Below are 9617 nucleotides of genomic sequence, written 5' to 3' on the forward strand. Positions count from 1 at the left end.
TAATGAGATGGCATGCAGAGGAACGAACTGATGATGGTGTCTTCAGGCATCCTACTGACTCCCTTGCATGGAAAGATTTTGACCGTCGGAATATTGACTTTAGTAATGATTGCCGAAGTGTAAGGCTTGACTTAGCATCTGATGGTTTTAACCCATTCAGGACGATGAACATAGTTCATAGCACTTGGCCTGTTGTGCTCATTCCATACAACTTGCCGCCATGGATGTGCATGAAGCAACCATTTCTAATTTTATCTGTGCTTATTGACGGCCCAAAAGGACCTGGTGACAAGATTGATGTTTATATGCAACCGTTGATTGAGGAGTTGAAAGAACTATGGAATGAGGGTGTGTCAACATTTGATGCATCAACAAATCAAATGTTTCAAATGCATGCAGCTTTACTGTGGACAATTAGTGATTTTCCTGCATACGCAAACTTGTCAGGATGGAGCACTAAAGGAGAATATGCATGTCCTTGTTGCAATAAGGAAACTACATCGTGTTGGTTGAAGCATAGTAGGAAACAATCATACTTGGGTCATCGCAGATTTTTACCTACTGGCCATAAATTCCGGAAGGATAAAGTATCATTTGATGGTAGTCGGGAAGTCAGACTCAAACCAAAATTGTTGTCTGGAACTGAGATGTTGCTACAATTAGAATCTGAGGGTATTTTAACCCAATACAATAGGGATGACTTTAAGGAGAGGCATAGGAGACAGGTAGAGAAGGAGAAAGCTAGACATCGCACCCATAGTTGGAAGAAAAAGAGTATCTTTTATGAATTGCCATATTGGGAGCACAATCTAATAAGACACAACCTCGATGTGATGCATATAGAGAAGAATGTTTGTGACAATGTGTTGTGGACAATATTAGGGGTTGCAGGAAAATCGAAGGATGGTGTTAATGCTCGGCGTGATTTACAAGATATGAATATTAGAAAACCCTACATTTGCAGTGAAGAGGGTCGAATAAAGCCTATTTACCACCAGCACAATTCACGATGACCAAGGATGAGAAAGATTTGTTCTTGAAAGTGTTGAAGGAAGTAAGAGTTCCCGACGGGTATTCATCCAATATATCACGTCGTGTGCGCTTACATGATAGAAGCATTAGGGGTCTTAAGAGCCACGATAGTCATATTCTGATGCAACAACTTATTCCATTGGCTATTCGCAGATCGTTATCGAAGAATGTAATTGAACCCTTGATTGAATTGAGCAATTTCTTTAGACAATTGTGTTCGAAAGTGAATCATGCGACGGATTTACAATATATTAAAGATCGTATCGCTGTAACACTTTGTCATCTAGAGAAAATATTTCCTCCGAGTTTTTTTGATATAATGGAGCACTTGCCTATACATCTAGCTGATGAAGCGTTATTGGGTGGAGCGATTCAGTTTCGATGGATGTATCCAATTGAGAGGTATCTTCTTACTTTGAAGCAATACGTGCGTAATAGAGCTCGTCCTGAAGGATCAATTGCTAAAGGATAGCTTATGGAAGAATGCATGAATTTTTGTGCACAATATCTCAGTGATGTGGAAACCAAATCTAGTCGACCCGTGAGGAACTATAGTGGTGCTGATAATTTGGGTCATGCTACTGGTGAAAACACAAGCTTTTATCTTGATAATACTTCTTGGGTACAAGCTCATCGGTACATCTTATGCAATACAAGCGCGGTTCAACCATTCATAAAGTAGGTTAAGTCACTCACTCAATATTTTATTATGTTTTATTGAATTTTCAACTAAAATTTTTGTATGGCTAAAATTTTAATCTACACAGCAAACACCTTGAAGTACTTAAGCTCAAAATGCCTCGTGTCGACGATCATCAACTTCGGCGTGAACATTTTGAAACTTTTCACATTTGGTTCAAGGAACATGTATGTATTTAACTCTATAGATTCTAGTTACTTAAGTCGATCTACATTTTAAATTTTACATTTCGTGTTAAATAGGTCCAAACTTTGCGAAGGACTACTGATGTCATACTTTCTGAAGAGATTATTCTATTGGTAAATGGTGCTCATAACCTGGAAAGGAGGTTCAACGGGTATATACTGAATGGGTTTCGGTATCGAGTAAAGGCCATGGATGATCGTCGAGCCACACAAAATTGTGGTGTAGCTTTGAAGGCAGATACCATAAGTTATGCTAGTCGAAAAGACAAGAATCCTCGTCTGGGGTCTGTGTACTATTATGGACAATTGACAGATATTGTTGAGATTCGATATTCCAATGAGAAGAAACATGTGTTGTTTAAGTGTGATTGGATTGACAACATTCACGGAAAGAAAGAAGATGTCTTCAATTTCACGTTGGTGAACTTCAATCATTTGTTGTACCGAGATGATCGAATTACCAATGAACCTTTCATCTTGGCGTCCCAAGCAGAGCAAGTTTGGTATGTTGCAGACCCGTTACAACCAGACTGGCAAGTCGTGGTGAAGATGTCTCAAAGAGGTTTATTTGATATGAGTTCAACTGATCCACAAATCGAGCCATACATGAGCCAACAATTGGAAGAAAATATAATGCTTCGTGATGAAGAAGTTGGTTGGGTGAGGGAAGCCGCAGAAGGGGAAACAGTTGATGTTCAAATAGGCTGATATGTAATCAACATTAGTAATTCAATTAAGGCCAAGGTTGTAGTTAATCATCAATTTCTTAATTTACTTTGTCTTTGTAATTGTATTAGTTCAATTCATGTCATATTATAGTTGATGACAAACCATTGTCTATGTTTCTAATGTCAATTAATGTTATATTGCTTGCAGATTATTATGGGAAGGAAGAGGAAGCCTGATCATCCCCGGCGCATGATGTCTGATGTGCTACATAACAGGACATCAGTAGCACCACCATTAGAGGAGGCATCACATCGGCCAGCATCGGAGGGGCCATTAGTGCCACCACCATCTGAGGGGCCATTACCACCGTATCGACCACCATCAGTGGCACCACAGCAGCTACCATGTACTCGGCCTCCACGCCTACCATCGGTGCGTCCACCATCAATGGCACCACAGCAGCTATCATCATCAGCTTATGAGCCATCCGCAGGTATTTAAATTTGCTTTGATTTGCATGAAAATTATTTACACATACATTTATTTATGCTCATTATATATAACTTGTTTATTCTCATTGTATTTTGCAGACCCTTCGACTTCTTCACAGCCCACATCAAGTTTATTTGATATGATTTGTATTCACATTATTTAAATTTGCATTTGGTTGTTACCATTGCATATTGTTTATTATTATTATATATCGCAGGTCATGTTAGTTCTTCATCAACCTCGACTAGGCGTGGTAAAGGATGTGCCAAGGGCATTAAAGAGTGGGGTACTGGTAAAATGCTGCACATACAATTTGATGGAAATTACTGCCCAATAGGGGATAACGTGGCCAAGTTAACTAGTCAACTTGGCATTATTGTCCGGAATGGTAACATTGTTCCTCTTACTTTTGTTGACTGGAACAGTGTGCCTGATGATATTGTTGATGCTATCTGGAAGGATGTGAAGGTAAAAGTATATTTTTGTCCACAAATTCGAATTCCAAATTTGTGTTATACTTAGCCTTAAACTTTGTGTTTTATAGGATAATTTGAATATATGTCCAGAGGAGTACAAGCCAATCTGCATGAAAAACTGCAACAGCATATGGAAGGATCACAAGAACAAGCTTAAGGCTAAGTATTTCAAGCCTAGAAGCTCTGATCCTAATCTGAAGGATGATGTTCCTATGAACGTTGTGCCAAGCTAGTGGGAACAACTTGTAGAGTATTGGCGTACTTCCGATGCTGAGGTATACAATTACGTTATATTTATGATATGTAAACATACAAATCATATTTACATACTTACATTTGTTGAACTTGTTATAGAAAATTGCAAGTAGGAACGCTAAAAATCGGCGAGCTCACGGCATAGCTCATACCACAGGGCGTACTACTTTCTCTCAGATACGGCATGAGGTTTACATTTTATTGTTTTATTTTTCTATATAAATAAACATTGTATATTTGCAAATTATTTGGATTCTAATTTTCATATTTCTAAAAAAAATTTAGATGACCAATAAGGGGGAGTCTACTGATAAGATGAATGTTTGGCTTATGACATGTAGAGTAGATGACCCAGAGGTTATCCAGACCTTGGTAGTTTCCAAACACCTTTGATTGTATTTAAAGTTTATTTTTTGTGTGTCAACCATCTTAATTTGGCGTATACTTGTGTGTCTTATTCAATACAGGATGAGTTTAATCGTCAACTCTCTATGCTACCTGAGGATGGTCGGACTTTGGAGGCTAGGAATGCCATTTTCCATGAGTTGATAGGTCATGACAGACATGGATATTGTCGCACATACGGGAGAATCGTGCCTCGGAGAGTGGTGTATAAGGATGGTGCTGGGCCATCACAGTCAACACCCCAGCCATCGACTATTGATCAGATCACGCAGCAGGTTCGTGCTGAGCTAAGGGATGAGTTGAGGGAGGAGCTGCGAGCAGAGTTCTCTACACATTTGCAGCAGATGAGAGCTGAGATGATGGCCCTTGTGTCACAGGGGGCGAGTGTGGATCCCAACAGACAGGTTCCATATAAACATCACAATTGTTTGATAGTTCAATTTTCACTCAAGATTATGTATGAAATTCGAATATGATTAACACATTATGCACTGACTAACATAGGTTCCTGATGCATCGAGTGGCCACCGGGCATTTAGGGAATCTGCAGAAGACGAGAATCCATATACACCACCACCAGAAGATCAGGTATAAAATGTATCTTTGCATTCTAAGCTAAAATGCATCTTTGTGTTCTTTACTTGAATTCGAGGCGTTAACGCCCCAAAATCACCAAACGGCGTCGGTTTAGGACAAAAATTGGCACACACGACCGCCTAGGCACGAGAGACTTGTGGGAGAAGACGGGGCTCGAATCGGGTTCCCGGTTTGGGAGTTAGAGTCGGATTTCACTTTAGGCAAACTACTTCTTTAAGAAACTTCTTTTCGAGGCGTTAACGCCCCAAAATCACCAAACGGCGTCGGTTTAGCATGAAACTTGGCACACACGACCGCCTAGGCACGAGAGACTTGTGGGAGAAGACGGGGCTCGAATCGGGTTCCCGGTTTGGGAGTTAGAGCCGGATTTCACTTTAGGCAAATTACTTCCTTAAGAAACTTGAATTCGAGGAGTTAACGACCCAAAATCACCAAACAGCGTCGGTTTAGCACGAAACTTGGCACACACGACCGCCTAGGCACGAGAGAATTGTGGGAGAAGACGGGGCTCGAATCGGGTTCCCGGTTTGGGAGTTAGAGCCGGATTTCACTTTAGGCAAATTACTTCCTTAAGAAACTTGAATTCGAGGAGTTAACGCCCCAAAATCACCAAACGGCGTCGGTTTAGCACGAAACTTGGCACACACGACCGCCTAGGCACGAGAGACTTGTGGGAGAAGACGGGGCTCGAATCGGGTTCTCGGTTTGTGAGTTAGAGTCGGATTTCACTTTAGGCAAACTACTTCTTTAAGAAACTTCTTTTCGAGGCGTTAACGCCCCAAAATCACCAAACGGCGTCGGTTTAGCACGAAACTTGGCACACACAACCGCCTAGGCACGAGAGACTTGTGGGAGAAGACGGGGCTCGAATCGGGTTCCCGGTTTGGGAGTTAGAGCCGGATTTCACTTTAGGCAAATTATTTCCTTAAGAAACTTGAATTCGAGGAGTTAACGCCCCAAAATCACCAAACGGCGTCGGTTTAGCACGAAACTTGGCACACACGACCGCCTAGGCACGAGAGACTTGTGGGAGAAGACGGGGCTCGAATCGGGTTCCCGGTTTGGGAGTTAGAGTCGGATTTCACTTTAGGCAAATTACTTCCTTAAGAAACTTGAATTCGAGGAGTTAACGCCCCAAAATCACCAAACGGCGTCGGTTTAGCACGAAACATGGCACACACGACCGCCTAGGCACGAGAGACTTGTGGCAGAAGACGGGGCTCGAATCGGGTTCTCGGTTTGCGAGTTAGAGTCGGATTTCACTTTAGGCAAACTACTTCTTTAAGAAACTTCTTTTCGAGGCGTTAACGCCCCAAAATCACAAAACGGCGTCGGTTTAGCACGAAACTTGGCAAACACGACCGCCTAGGCACGAGAGACTTGTGGGAGAAGACGGGGCTCGAATCGGGTTCTCGGTTTGGGAGTTAGAGTCGGATTTCACTTTAGGCAAACTACTTCTTTAAGAAACTTCTTTTCGAGGCGTTAACGCTCCAAAATCACCAAACGGCGTCGGTTTAGCACGAAACTTGGCACACACGACCGCCTAGGCACGAGAGACTTGTGGGAGAAGACGGGGCTCGAATCGGGTTCCCGGTTTGGGAGTTAGAGCCGGATTTCACTTTAGGCAAATTACTTCCTTAAGAAACTTGAATTCGAGGAGTTAACGCCCCAAAATCACCAAACGGCGTCGGTTTAGCACGAAACTTGGCACACACGACCGCCTAGGCACGAGAGACTTGTGGGAGAAGACGAGGCTCGAATCGGGTTCCCGGTTTGGGAGTTATAGCCGGATTTCAATTTAGGCAAATTACTTCCTTAAGAAACTTGAATTCGAGGAGTTAACGCCCCAAAATCACCAAACGGCGTCGGTTTAGCACGAAACTTGGTACACACGACCGCCTAGGCATGAGAGACTTGTGGGAGAAGACGGGACTCGAATCGGGTTCCCGGTTTGGGAGTTAGAGCCGGATTTCACTTTAGGCAAATTACTTCCTTAAGAAACTTGAATTCGAGGAGTTAACGCCCCAAAATCACCAAACGGCGTCGGTTTAGCACGAAACTTGGCACACACGACCGCCTAGGCACGAGAGACTTGTGGGAGAAGACGGGGCTCGAATCGGGTTCTCGGTTTGGGAGTTAGAGTCGGATTTCACTTTAGGCAAACTACTTCTTTAAGAAACTTCTTTTCGAGGCGTTAACGCCCCAAAATCACCAAACGGCGTCGGTTTAGCACGAAACTTGGCACACACGACCGCCTAGGCACGAGAGACTTGTGGGAGAAGACGGGGCTCGAATCGGGTTCCCGGTTTGGGAGTTAGAGCCGGATTTCACTTTAGGCAAATTATTTCCTTAAGAAACTTGAATTCGAGGAGTTAACGCCCCAAAATCACCAAACGGCGTCGGTTTAGCACGAAACTTGGCACACACGACCGCCTAGGCACGAGAGACTTGTGGGAGAAGACGGGACTCGAATCGGGTTCCCGGTTTGGGAGTTAGAGCCGGATTGCACTTTAGGCAAATTACTTCCTTAAAAAACTTGAATTCGAGGAGTTAACGCCCCAAAATCACCAAACGGCGTCGGTTTAGCACGAATCTTGGCACACACGACCGCCTAGGCACGAGAGACTTGTGGGAGAAGACGGGGCTCGAATCGGGTTCCCGGTTTGGGAGTTAGAGTCGGATTTCACTTTAGGCAAACTACTTCTTTAAGAAACTTCTTTTCGAGGCGTTAACGCCCCAAAATCACCAAACGGCGTCGGTTTAGCACGAAACTTGGCATACACGACCGCCTAGGTACGAGAGACTTGTGGGAGAAGACGGGGCTCGAATCGGGTTCCCGGTTTGGGAGTTAGAGCCGGATTTCACTTTAGGCAAATTACTTCCTTAAGAAACTTGAATTCGAGGAGTTAACGCCCCAAAATCACCAAACGGCGTCGATTTAGCACGAAACTTGGCACACACGACCGCCTAGGCACGAGAGACTTGTGGGAGAAGACGGGGCTCGAATCGGGTTCTCGGTTTGGGAGTTATAGTCGGATTTCACTTTAGGCAAACTACTTCTTTAAGAAACTTCTTTTCGAGGCGTTAACGCCCCAAAATCACCAAACGGCGTCGGTTTAGCACGAAACTTGGCACACACGATCGCCTAGGCACGAGAGACTTGTGGGAGAAGACGGGGCTCGAATCGGGTTCTCGGTTTGGGAGTTAGAGTCGGATTTCACTTTAGGCAAACTACTTCTTTAAGAAACTTCTTTTCGAGGCGTTAACGCCCCAAAATCACCAAACGGCGTCGGTTTAGCACGAAACTTGGCACACACGACCGCCTAGGCACGAGAGACTTGTGGGAGAAGACGGGGCTCGAATCGGGTTCCCGGTTTGGGAGTTAGAGCCGGATTTCACTTTAGGCAAATTACTTCCTTAAGAAACTTGAATTCGAGGAGTTAATGCCCCAAAATCACCAAACGGCGTCGGTTTAGCACGAAACTTGGCACACACGACCGCCTAGGCACGAGAGACTTGTGGGAGAAGACGAGGCTCGAATCGGGTTCCCGGTTTGGGAGTTATAGCCGGATTTCACTTTAGGCAAATTACTTCCTTAAGAAACTTGAATTCGAGGAGTTAACGCCCCAAAATCACCAAACGGCGTCGGTTTAGCACGAAACCTGGCACACACGACCGCCTAGGCACGAGAGACTTGTGGGAGAAGACGGGGCTCGAATCGGGTTCTCGGTTTGGGAGTTAGAGTCGGATTTCACTTTAGGCAAACTACTTCTTTAAGAAACTTCTTTTCAAGGCGTTAACGCCCCAAAATCACCAAACGACGTCGGTTTAGCACGAAACTTGGCACACACGACCGCCTAGGCACGAGAGACTTGTAGGAGAAGACGGGGCTCGAATCGGGTTCTCGATTTGGGAGTTAGAGTCGAATTTCACTTTAGGCAAACTACTTCTTTAAGAAACTTCTTTTCGAGGCGTTAACGCCCCAAAATCACCAAACGGCGTCGGTTTAGCACGAAACTTGGCACACACGACCGCCTAGGCACAAGAGACTTGTGGGAGAAGACGAGGCTAGAATCGGGTTCCCGGTTTGGGAGTTAGAGCCGGATTTCACTTTAGGCAAATTATTTCCTTAAGAAACTTGAATTCGAGGAGTTAACGCCCCAAAATCACCAAACGGCGTCGGTTTAGCACGAAACTTGGCACACACGACCGGGTAGGCACGAGAGACTTGTGGGAGAAGACGGGACTCGAATCGGGTTCCCGGTTTGGGAGTTAGAGCCGGATTTCACTTTAGGCAAACTACTTCTTTAAGAAACTTCTTTTCGAGGCGTTAACGCCGCAAAATCACCAAACGGCGTCGGCTTAGCACGAAACTTGGCACACACGACCGCCTAGGCACGAGAGACTTGTGGGAGAAGACGGGGCTCGAATCGGGTTCCCGGTTTGGGAGTTAGAGTCGGATTTCACTTTAGGCAAACTACTTCTTTAAGAAACTTCTTTTCGAGGCGTTAACCCCCAAAAATCACCAAACGGCGTCGGTTTAGCACGAAACTTGGCACACACGACCGCCTAGGCAGGAGAGACTTGTGGGAGAAGACAGGGCTCGAATCAGGTTCTCGGTTTGGGAGTTAGAGTCAGATTTCACTTTAGGCAAACTACTTCTTTAAGAAACTTGAATTCGAGGCGTTAACGCCCCAAAATCACCAAACGGCATCGGTTTAGCACGAAACTTGGCACACGCGACCGCCTAGGCACGAGAGACTTGTGGGAGAATACGGGGCTCGAATCGGGTTCCCGGTTTGGGAG

At 44.6% G+C, this 9617-nt stretch overlaps 1 long non-coding RNA gene across 1 annotated transcript; it reads left to right on the forward strand.

Moving 5' to 3' along the window:
• Positions 1-2349: 2349 nt before the first annotated feature.
• Positions 2350-3204, forward strand: LOC145813454 (uncharacterized). Its single transcript, XR_014356540.1, has 3 exons — positions 2350-2661; positions 2794-3079; positions 3177-3204. It is a non-coding gene; the product is annotated as an uncharacterized LOC145813454 (long non-coding RNA).
• The last annotated feature ends 6413 nt before the right edge of the window (positions 3205-9617 follow it).

This window comes from Camellia sinensis, chromosome 15 (assembly GCF_055761805.1).
Source record: "Camellia sinensis isolate YWXY chromosome 15, ASM5576180v1, whole genome shotgun sequence".
Lineage (NCBI taxonomy): Eukaryota > Viridiplantae > Streptophyta > Magnoliopsida > Ericales > Theaceae > Camellia > Camellia sinensis.